We start from the raw sequence: 12029 nt of genomic DNA on the forward strand, positions 1-12029 counted from the left end.
TCATTTAAGATCTCAAGGCACTTTTTTTTGAAAGAGTAAGGGTGTTAACCCTGGTATCCTGGCTAAATTCCCACAAAAACAGGCTCTCTACATCTGGCTACCGAATCATCCCCTACATCTGATTGGTTACACAATTCCATTCCATTCCTAATCCAATTTTTTCCTCAGAGCATCACTGTAAAGGAGAATTCTGTTCTAACTCAATTAAAAAGATTTCTGAGATCTAAATAAGCTCTGGTGAAAGGTTCCTTAACCGTGAGTTTATTGAATTCACATCAGATGAATTCCAAAAGCACGCTCCGCAAAAGTGAACGGAAGCAACCATTATCTGCGGCAAAGAGCCCATCAAAGCAACCATAAACACAAACACAAGCAAATGGTTAGGTGCATGCTGTAAATTATATGGTGAAACAGGCCTCTTTGAGCTACATTCAGAAAGACTTCTAGCAGCACATTGTAATCAGTATTGCATTTACTGCTGACAGACTGTGAAGTATATGAACCTTAACTTATTTATTTACCCTGGTGGTAAAGGTTAGAACAAAAAAATTGCATTCTTGCTTTCTGGAATGTTTATTTTGCTCTATTTATACAGGCTCACTGTGGATTCAGGAAAGGGACATCAGTTCTAATTAACCTAGCATAGCACAATGGTTATTTGACCCCAAGTATTACAAGTACTGTCTTATCAGTTACTTTGGTATAAGTTTGGTATGTTTAGAGCTTTAGGCATGGAAAGGAAGTGACATCACTGCACTTAATGTGATTCCTGAGTTGCAGTCTGCTGATGTATAAAGGCAGAAGAAATTGTCCACATCAGAAGTCAACTGTTTCCTATGCTGTAGTTAGATAAAGATTTATTTTGTTCCCAGATGCACGCCAAGCTCATTTGATGAGCTTTTCCTTTGTTTCACTCTTGCAGGTATTCCTATTGCTATGGGCTGTACTCTAGTTTTGATTGTCAGATCTCAGTTGTACTCTGGTACTCAGATACCATATGGTCCTGCAGTGCATCTGACTGAAGTGAGCATCTCTGCACAGTAGAAGTTGAGTGTAGGTAATTAAAGTGGTTTGGCCCAGAATGTCCTCAGGGTATGATCTGGGTCTACTTCTCCTTAGGGATCCCAGGAAAGCCCTGTTGTGGTATAATGGATTGTCTGGTACTAGCAACATGGTTTCCACTGACTAGAAACAAGACCAGGTTAAAACCTAGTATATGGCTGGACCTAACACACGTGATCCGGCCGACCAATGGTGTAACTACATAACTCGGCCGACCAATGGTGTAACTTCATCACTCACTCAGTCACTCAGTCACAAACATTTGCATTTGTAGGGCTTGCCCCGCTGTTGTGGTCCAGCCAAAAATAAGATACAGACATATACATGTTGGAATGGGTATGCTAGTAGTAGTCCACTATAGCACTTAGGCCAAAGCTGAAAATCTTCCGAGTGCAGTTTAATCACTTCCAGGCATGTCTCCATAATATTGTGCCATAGCATCTCTGTAATAGTTTAGATGTCCAACTATTTTCCTTTGTCCTGTGTGCATGATATGAAATAGGTGGAAAGCGATTCCTGTCTTATCAGATTACTTTAGTTCTAACGGAGCAAACACAGATTTAATAGATGCATTCAGACACATACTGGAGATGAGCATAGCTTTCACCTGAGAGTAGAGATAAAACAGTAATGGCTGGTTTGGTCAAGTGGCCTTAGGCAAAATATTGACAATGCTATAAAGCAGAATGGTGACATTCATAAAAGCATATTCTTCTAATGTTACGAAATCCCTAACCGATGAATTGGGATTATTATTCCAAACATGAGAGCAAGAACTGTGGCTGTTAAATCCATGGCTGTTGTTTATACTTGTACTTAATTTCCGTTAATGCATTTAAAATTAGCATCTTATAGCCTGAAACCATCCACGTTTCCATTTGTACAGTCCTCTTATGTACAAAGACACCCCAGACTAACAAGCTCTTACCAACAAAGGACATTTGAAGAGTGCCGAATAATGGACTCATGTGGGCACTAGTTTGTAAATAATTTGTAATTAAACAATTCACATGTGGTTAAAGTATACATTTTCAGGGCACTATAATGTTTGGGACATATTAATGTGAATTAAAGTAGTCAGGTTTGTACTTTGTCACATATCCTTAGCATGCAATGACTGCTTGAAGTCTGTGACCCATAGACATCACCAGGTGCTGAATAGATTCTCTGGTGATGTTCTGCCAGGCCTGTACTGCAGCCAACTCTTGCTAGTTTCTGGGGTAGTTGCATTAATTATTACATTACATTACATTATAATTATAAGTTCATAATGTTCAAATGGATACAGATTTTCAGGTTTTGAGTTTATTGCTTTAGCAGTATGTTTGGGATCACTGCCTTGCTGTAGAACCATCATCCAATGAGTTTGGAGGCATTTGGTTTAACCTGAGCAGATAAGATGTTTCTGTACACTTTGGGTTCTCTTTCCCATAGCTAGGAACTATGGGAACATAACTTCTTAGCAAACCTGGCCATCCTGTTTCTGCAGCTAACTAGTGGTTTCCATCTTGCTGTGTAGTCTCAGTAGTTCTGTTTGTGAAGTCTTCTGTGGGCAATAGTCATTGACACATCCACACCTGCCTCCTGTCAGACAGGTATATGAGGATTTTCCTTCATTATGGTGAGAACTCTTCAGTCATAAACAGTAGAGATTTTCCATCTTTCTTATTTTCTCAGCCTCATAATGGCTACCTTAAATTAAATTGGCACAATTCTGGTCATTCTGTTGACAAAGACAATCAAAAGCCTAGAATCAAGGCTAGATACAGAAAGCTGTTATATACCTGCACTAAGGAAACAAATGAACACACCTGACATAAGAAACACCTGTGAAGCCATTTGTTCCAAACATTATGGTACCCTGAAATGGTGGGGGAACTATAGATGAAAAGTTCTGTAATTTCTACATGGTGAAACCAAAATCAATTTTTTTAAAATGCCCTTTAATAAAAGCTGAGAATCTGTACTTGTACTGCTGTACTTTTTTTTTTTTTTTAATTGGGGAGTACTGAGTCAACTCAAGAAAAAATATGCCTTTGTCCTAAACATTATGGAGCTCACTGTAGCTGAATTGTGATAGCTCATTGTAGACAAATAGCTGAATTTATTTTAGTTTCATAGGGTGCAGTGACCGCCACTGCTAGCACTCTGATTGCAGTTTCACAGCATTTCAAAGTTTTACAATAAAAAAAAAAACACTTTATTCTCGTTTTGTTTTGTTGTGAGAACCTCTGATTGTGCTGCAAGCACTGTGAAAGGAGGCTTTCACTTCTGCCAGGGAATTCTGAGGGGGTGGTCTCTGGCGGGAAAATTATTTACTTGTTGGGGGGGGGGGGGGGTGAACCAGCTGCCCCAGCTGGTGTTCTTCAAGCAGACAAAGCTGTTAGGAGCACTTCTACTCCCCTGGAGGGTGCATAACTGTAACTCTCTGAAGATGAAGTGTTTGGAGTGTGTCCACTAAGTCAAGGTATGACCACTAGCTGGTTGAGGTGAAGGGGGCTAACCTGGTTATGGAAATGAAGAGAGCAGTGCGACTGTTTCTTTTTGTAAGTGTGTATATATATATATATATATATATATATATATATATATATATATATATATGTATACTGTATGTGTCTGTGTCTGTGTGTGTGTGTGGCACGTGCGTGCATGATATGCATCATGTAAGTGCTAGTAACACAACTCTCCTGTCAAGGGGTTTTTTTATCACCACATTCCTGTGTGACAAAGTCTCATAACTTGGCGTGCTCCGCTTGCACACTGCTGCTCTGTCGGCTGCGGCTGTTGAAAGCGCTCCCTCTGTTTATTCTGAACCGGTTGTTTGAGTCCGGCCTGCAGAGCGATGGGAGGGAGGGAGGGAGGGAGAGAGGGAGAGAGGGAGAGAGGGAGGGAGGAGACTTGGCCGCAGCCCGAGAGGTCTGTGGGGGCACGTTTCCCAGATCGGCTGCAGTAAATTGCTGCCCCTGCTGCTGCGGTTTTCCAGCCCATCGGGGTCAGTGGAGTGATTTGGGCTCTTATCTGGAAAGCGGCTTTATCTGTTAATTTCCACATACTTCAGGAGCACGGGCCATTGGAAATGACAGCGCACTGCCGTGGTTTTTCCTACTCCCCGCTCGCAGTGTGTTGTAGGTATCTGCATTAAAGTTTTTGTGTGACTATGAGCACTGTATTGTGGGGGGGGGGGGGGCGGCAGACTGGGGGGCCAAGATGTGGGGACTGTTCTCGCTTCGCCATCTACTTCCTCAACCCAAACATTCTTTTGAATCTGGCAATTTATTTATTTATTTTTATTTTTTTTTTGGGGGGGGGGGGGTGCCTCCTTTATAGTATGCTTTTGGGAAGCCACCTTTACACTCAGCTGTTACTCCAAGGGGTGTGGTGGTGGGGGGGGGGGTGGCACAAACCAGGCCTGCATTTAGAGCGACTGTGAATTTAAAAACGTATACATTTGTGAACGCTATGAATTTTGAATCGAAGGAGACGGCCTGTTTTTCAGACCTGACATTCATTAGGCTGACCCCGCATTGTGTTATGAGAAAAATGACATGCGGTTAGCATTGATCTCCTCTTCAGTATTAAGAGCCTTTAAACCACTCTATTGCTGCTTTGTTCTGCAACAATGGCCCTTTTGCTCCTCGAATGCAATTTCTTGGACCAGTCCATAATGCTGCACCACGCTCATGAAGGGGTGTGGGATGTGCTGCATTCATTAAAACACTATCCATTTCCAAATTATTCTTCCGTCCCTTCGCAGAACACTCCCACAGCTTGATTTCGAGTAAACACATGCTATTTATATGGTCAGACAATTGTTGTTTTCGAAGGAAGTGCTTTTGATAGAGAATTGCTACAGCTCTCATTGGTTTTGCTTGTTTACTGTTATTAAGCCTAGAAGAGGCTCAGTTACCAGCAGCGTATCTGATTTGACGGCACTTCCCTCTGCCCTGTTCATAGTGACACTACCTCTGTATAAATCACTGAGTGTACAGCACCAGAAATGATCAAAAATCAGAGGTCAAATACATGTGCTTTATTCAATTCAAAAGTTAAAAAGGAAATTAAAATGAATAATCATACTGAGTCTGAATAGAAAGGAAGAGTCTGCATATGCTGACTAATGCAACTGGGAAGCAGAACATTATTGCTATATCAATATAATGGTGCATAAATTTTTATTGTGTGTTCTGGGGGAGAAAGGACCTCCAGCGGTGTCGCTGCACCTCTTCAACTGACGTGCCTGAAGGAGTCTGGAACAATGGAGCCGCTATATCCAGCTTCAGACGAGAAAGCAAACAAAAATAATAGAAATAAACAGATACAAAGGGTAGTGGGTTGAGCAGTTTGGTACATGAAACCTACTCTGCTTCATATTTAGCTCAGCCTCTCTTCTGCTCTGTTTCTGCACTAACAGACTGGCATTTATAACTGTACAGACAGATTAGAACAACATATTTATTTTGGTTTTCGTGAGATTAGGTAACTAACCACCCCCCTCCCCCCAACATCACGGCCACTACCGCCAATACACTTCATTTTTTACTGCTCAGCAAGAACTGCTGACCTTGACTCCTAATTCATCAGATAAAAGGCACAGGTGTAACAAGTCACATAGTAGCAACTGTTTTTTCCAGTCTAGGGGCATGAATCCAGCACAGCTTTTGAATTGCACTTTGACCATTTCCCTGAAACCCAAAAAGAAAACTAGCTTTCTCTTTCACCCTGTCTGAAAAAGCCTTGAGTCATCATTAAAGACAGAGGCCCTTGGGTGAAGGCCCCTCACATGATAATACAGTAATACACTGTCAGGCTGAATTTGAAAGTGAAATAACTGAAAAGCAAGCTTTTTCTTCTGTGATTAACTGGAATTCCCAAACAAAAGGGGTAATGTCCTCAAAAATGCTTGGTGGGGGGTGGGGGATGTCTCTTTAAAGGGGAACTTGATGTGAATCAACAACAAATGAAGAAGGAGGGAGAAAAAAGGAAGTCAATTTATTCACTTGGATTGTAAGAAACCATTATGATTGGGTGGGGAGTGGCGTAATGTGTAATGTTTTGGAAATCATTTACTTACGGCATTTTATGGGTTCAATTACATTTATGGCATTTACTAAACAGTTAGCAGCCAAATTCAAAATGATACAATATCCCATATGCCGCACCAGTCTTGGATGAAATAAGAAATGTCCTGGCTAATATGGGACTAATGGCAACCCAACCAAACAATATGGTGAATGTTTGCAGAGCAGTGTAATTGTTTACATATTTTCTGCTAATAATGGTTTCTGTACTTCATATTGAATGTGTTTGTGCGTGTAAATGTGCATGTGTGTGTGTGTGTGTGCGTGTGTGTGCATGTGAGTGTACACTGAAATATTCCTAAGCCTAGAATGCTTGTGCCAGAATGCTGGGTGTGTCCCTCGCTTTGTAAAAGTACAGCTGTGCTTGATAAACCCTCCCCAGTGAGCTGTCCTTTCTCAGTCAGCTGATGACCTCTGTTTGCTCAGAGTTCCATTGTGTCTGTATCTGCCGTACTGCCAGCCCCACCCTCGCCGCGTCCTCTCTCCCAGAGCAAACACAAGGTCAAAGTTCAAAAGGCTGAGGGCGTTGAGGGAGCCACATCCTCATCATGACACGCACGATCACTTTCCATACAGGAACAAATCAACATTCAGCAAATACTGAAAATATGGGAGAGACATTGTACAGTCACATTAAACTGCTTGTGAAAAGTATTCTGGACACATAGATCTGCTGCGCCACCTGTTAGGCCTCTTATTAAAGGACGAAAGCACTGTGTGTGTGTGTGTGTGTGAGGCATCTGGTGTACTTCCACATTTGAATTGGCTCGATGGGTGTGAGTGAGTGTGACTTTCATCCTTTTTTATTGAGGAATTGCAATTGAATCTCAGCAGATTTAAGTGAAGTGCCGGTGTCAGTGACCAAGGCCCTTGTTTATATTGCACAGAGTGGAGGCCTTCATCCTGTGATTAATATCCTCTGGCTGTCCCTGCTTCTGCCCCCCAAGAAGCAACTGATTCTGAATACCTGGATGAAGGGCTTCCGAGGAGAAAACATTCCCACAACTCTGCAACAACCACAAAACAAACATTTGAGCCGGAGACGGGGCTAGCGCTCGGAAACCCTGCTGCGCTCTGCTGCTGTTTCACATATGGTGTTTCTGGGAAGGGCCCAGAAACACTGAGGCCATCGTCAGACTAGCTATGGGAAAGAGAACCCACAAATGGACTGAGCTCACGTGCATCATCTGTGACTCACTGATCTGATCACATCTTACTGTTTTGCAATGTTTTGATTGGTTAGACAGAGAGAGCGAGGGAGAGGGAGAGGGAGAGGGAGAGAGAGAGAGAGAGAGAGAGAGAGAGAGAGAGAGAGAGAGAGAGAGAGAGAGATTAAAATTTAATGGCTGTGTCAACACAAAATAAAAATATCTACAGAAGAGGCTTGTTGGTCAGAAAGTAAGACTGGAAAGGCACTAGAGTGCTCCCCATATGATTAGGCTGATTCCTTGAGAACATTATACTGCCATAGAGTTAGACTGAAGCAACAATGTATAAATCTGTTAGGCAATCCAAACATTCTATTATAATAATATTTAATATCCAAATATTTGATATTTATCCATGTTATCCCCTAGATGAAAACTATGACTAAAATGTACCACTTTATAGATCTTTTCAGAAGCAGTCACATGTTCATTGATTTGCAAAAAGTATAATGTTGCCTAAAGGAGCTGTTGACATCCTGTTGTTTTGCTGAATGTTATTGACCATTTGTCTACAGCGCAAGCTGGGGTCAAATCCTGGTCAACTTCCCCTCTCTGTACTCTGAGGATACTTGTATGTCGATTTATGTTTCTATTCTGAAATGTTTCTGAATGCTTCTGGCTAAAGAGCTGTGCATTAATGTATTTCCGTCTTTGTGGGAACTATTAAGCTGTAATTTTATAAGAATATCAGCTGCTTCAAAATAGTGTGTGGAAACTGGTAACTTTGTCAAAGTATGTTTAACACTAAAAGACTGCAGAGAACGAATCTGTGTGATTCAATGAATGTGTCAAATATCTGTGTGCTGCCCCCCCCCCCCCCCTTCCCCCCAAATACATGATTTCTGAAGCTTAGCATATGATGTTAAGTAAAGCTGCTTAAAATCCACTTGCTGAGTCTTGACAGTGAGAGCCTCAGGGTGAGGTGAGACACAGGAAACTGCTGTGGCATTGTTCCAGAAAGCTATTTAATCTCCATTGGTGATGATCTGACATATTTATCTGTCATATGAAACGAAACAGACATGTAATATCGCTGAGATCACTTCTGACAAATGAATAATCAATCTGAGGACATAAATGTAAACCTTACCAGCAGGATTGCAGTGGTCATTACACACTTCCCCTTCAAACTACACCCTTTGGTGAAAACGTATCCCATTCAATCCAAGATTCCAATGGTCATTATTCTAATTAATAGGTTTCAATATATATTTTACACATTTAGTATATTTCATGAGTTGTTGATTTTTGAAGCCACATTTTCGTTTCAGTAGTGTTCAGCTAAGACTGAGTGCTTCAGAATCAGTGATTAAAATGGGTCAGAGACTATGGTGGTAGCAGTTTAATGATCCTCAAGATCCTCATATCCTCAAAATCACTATTATACAGTCTCATTTTGTTGACAGGCCATTGCGTTCATAAAAAGTAGGTTCTTTGAATGTGTAAGTCTGGAATACTAATGATACAACAAATTGTGATGACAAACCTTCATAATCGTAACCAAGCGCAGAAAGATTTTGATTCACATAATTCACATTATTTGGTAGAGCTGGAGCTTTTCTGGCCTCTTAAACATGTTAAACTGGTTTAAAAGGAACAGATGTAAAATCTTGTAATGAGAAACAGTGACACCAGCTATCGCATGATGCAAATAAAGTTTGTGTTGATACTGGCATGGTATGTGTTATTGTACATTTCTGAATGTTTTTGCTGTGAATAATGTTTTATGTGACTACAGTGGGTAGATATATAGCCATTGCAACAAGATATAGGTTAGGTTTATTAATCAAAGCTCAAAGAAAAGATGAATGACTTGTAAAAGAAATTGAGGGTTGAGTTCTTAAATGGTCTGTAGAACTGTGTGTTTGTAGGGTACGGTAACACGTCTGGAAGAAGGAAATCTCTGTAATCGGTTTGCAGAATAAAATGCAACATATGTTTGCAGGTCAGTATACTGCCTTTTTCCTTTGGAAAAGGGAGTAGGGTGTTACAAAGGAAGCACCACAGACAATGGAGATTTGAGTGACTTCAGAAGATAGTTAAATGATGGAGGCCCAATAAAATATGTATGAAACAAATCCTGATGGCTCCTGTCTAAGGTAGGGACAGTTGTACCTAAAACTCATTATCACATCATTGTTATTCTCGTTACCTGTTAACAATCAAGCAAAATGATTGTTTACCAGACAACATCTAAAAATACAAATCTAAATAAAAAAAATATAGGCTATATTAAAATACGTAAATATTATACAAGTATAATAATGTCTGTTGTGACATTAAAAAGTGATATTAATGTATTTTGCACTTGCACAGAATTATTTATGTAGATTTGTCCATAATTTGATCTTAAACACCAAATTTCAGAATTTGAAAAAAATAAAAAGAATTATGTGATCAAAATTTTATTTAAACTGTTTATTTGCCAAGCTGCTCTTCTTTTTGATTGAGTAATTAAAAATATATTAATTTACACAATATGTGCCAATGAGTGATAAGGGAATTCCGGTAACCCTTTTTAAGGGGTTGGTTTCCAGGTGTGGTATGGCTGTTGTGCAGATGACTGTGAGTGGCCGCGGATAAGGGCTACTGCCAAAAAAGTAATTGAGTAGGCTACATTCAAAATATTACTGAGAGAGTGGGAGAATGGCTAGTCAAACTCATAAACATTATGTTGTCTGTTGTGAAGTCATAGCATCCATCTATTGTGTTATTCATGTTAAATGAAACTTCATACAATTAACTTCCGTTTACAACCGTTCCTTAAATAACGATCTTATTATAGTAGATGAGTACAAGTGCGCGCATGATTCCAGCAAAAATGCACGCGCGTCGCGCCCCCGCACACAGCCGAATGGAAAAGTTACGGGGGGAGAGAGTGACTGAGTAGAGCAGGATCCATCCGTCGCCATTACTGACTGGAGTGAGAGGGGAGGGAGCGCGGCTCGGATTACATACCACGCTAAAACACGAAAAAATAAATAAAAACAGCATTTTTTGGAATCTGAGAGGATTTGTTTTATGTTGGGTTGCGGCACAAACGGTTGAAAAGTACGCCCGTTTCCAAGACGCGATCGAATCCTGGAGAATATAATTTGAAAAGAAGACACAAGAATGCTACCGCTTTTTCGTGGTGTCGGGAGCTGGGAGCGACCATGTTAGGTAGGGGAATGTATTTGGAGTAAACTGCTCCGACTTTCGTACTCTGGATAGGATAACTAAGAGTGCCTTGTTTTACTTGCTTTTACAAGTCGGAGCAAGAGGACAAGCTCCTTAATATACATTTTACACAAACCACTGCCGGGTTTGTGCAGTATATTTCTCAGGAATGTATTGTTCAAGTGCGTCCTTATGATTTCCAAAGGAATCGGGGGTGGGGGTGGGATTGGGATTGTGCCTTGTCCGGGCAGGTGATGGTGTGAGGCCCGCTCCGTCATTTAGCGAGTGTTTCACAATACAATTTTTTCCTAGATTGGGGTAATTAATGACAACGCATACCTCGACGCGGACCAATAGTTTGCTTTGTAGTCATCTTCTACTATTGTACTTAACAGTAAAAGACTGTTCCCGTATGGGCAGTCTATGGCTAGCTGGCTAACTTAGCTGCGCGAAAACTAGCTTCGTTTCTAGCATAGTAGACTAAGGTAACGTTAATGTCAGAATATTGCTGAACTCGCCTGCGTTTTAAATGACGTGTCATAACTTATATTTGTTTAGTATTGGATCGTTAGTTGGCCATCGTTGGCTGTTTATAGAGAAGAAAGGTGGTCAGTTGCTACAATTTGAATGATTTGGCTTGTTCATGTCGTTTTTCGCAGCAAGCTCCAGGCAACTCATTTAGTTTTGATGTACTAGCTAGCGTTTGCTGTCAACTAGCTACCACAATTTGAAAAATATAAAGAAAACTAAGATTAAGAACATTGCAAGCGAAATACATCGGCATCGCTAGTTATTAATTTGTGCCCTCCATAACAACGCTGTGGCAACGTTGGGGTAACTAGCTCGCCTTCTAACATCTGGAAGGTATAAGATAGCTCGCTTTTGCTGTAGAAGGTGTAGCCAACGTTTCAGTGTTATCTACAACTAGAACAGTTGATCAATTTATTCGAGACGCACGTGAAAGCAACTGAGACTGTATATGGTGCTAACGTTGTCGTTAGATGGCTAGCCAGGTGATATTTTGTTTCCGAAATTGTACTTCCAAATAGATTATATTCACAGGCGCTATGTCGCTTGTAGCTCCTATCTAGTTATGCTTCTTGTGTAGCTAGCTAGCATTATGTCAGACCCTCACGTTGATATCAGAGCCAAGGAACCCCACAGTGGATATATTGAAACCGAACAGTTTTAAATTCACAGGTCTGTGTAAATCGGTAGCTTGGCTACGTAAATTAGGACTATCTAGCGTGCAAGTATAGATAAACTAGCCAGGTAAGTTAGCTAGCTAAGACAACAACCATCAGAAATGCAGCATTAGGGATCGCAATACGTTATCAGTTATACTACGTTATCTAGCTAACGTAGAAAGATTCCCAAAAGAAAATGAACATCGCCTGACTACTTCCTTCAAAATTCGCTACCAGTTGAATATCACTGTTAGCTGGTCTAGCTAGGTGCTAGTAAATCCGATTCCCAACACGCCTACACCAGTTCGTTAGCTAGCAAACCATTCAATATG

The 12029-nt window shown here is 40.8% G+C and overlaps 1 protein-coding gene and 1 long non-coding RNA gene across 2 annotated transcripts in view; both read left to right on the plus strand.

Annotated features, from left to right (window-relative positions):
* Window positions 1-3398: 3398 nt before the first annotated feature.
* LOC118230297 lies at window positions 3399-9026 on the plus strand. Its single transcript, XR_004765821.1, has 2 exons — window positions 3399-3529; window positions 7031-9026. It is a non-coding gene; the product is annotated as an uncharacterized LOC118230297 (long non-coding RNA).
* A 1191-nt stretch (window positions 9027-10217) lies between these two features.
* Window positions 10218-12029, plus strand: part of arhgap5 (Rho GTPase activating protein 5) — a 63211-nt gene continuing 61399 nt past the window's right edge. Inside the window, exon 1 of the mRNA XM_035423161.1 lies at window positions 10218-10513. The gene's annotated coding sequence lies outside the window, so the exon portion shown is untranslated. The remainder of the gene's footprint in view (window positions 10514-12029) is intronic.

Source organism: Anguilla anguilla, chromosome 1 (genome assembly GCF_013347855.1).
Source record: "Anguilla anguilla isolate fAngAng1 chromosome 1, fAngAng1.pri, whole genome shotgun sequence".
Classification (NCBI taxonomy): Eukaryota; Metazoa; Chordata; class Actinopteri; order Anguilliformes; family Anguillidae; genus Anguilla; species Anguilla anguilla.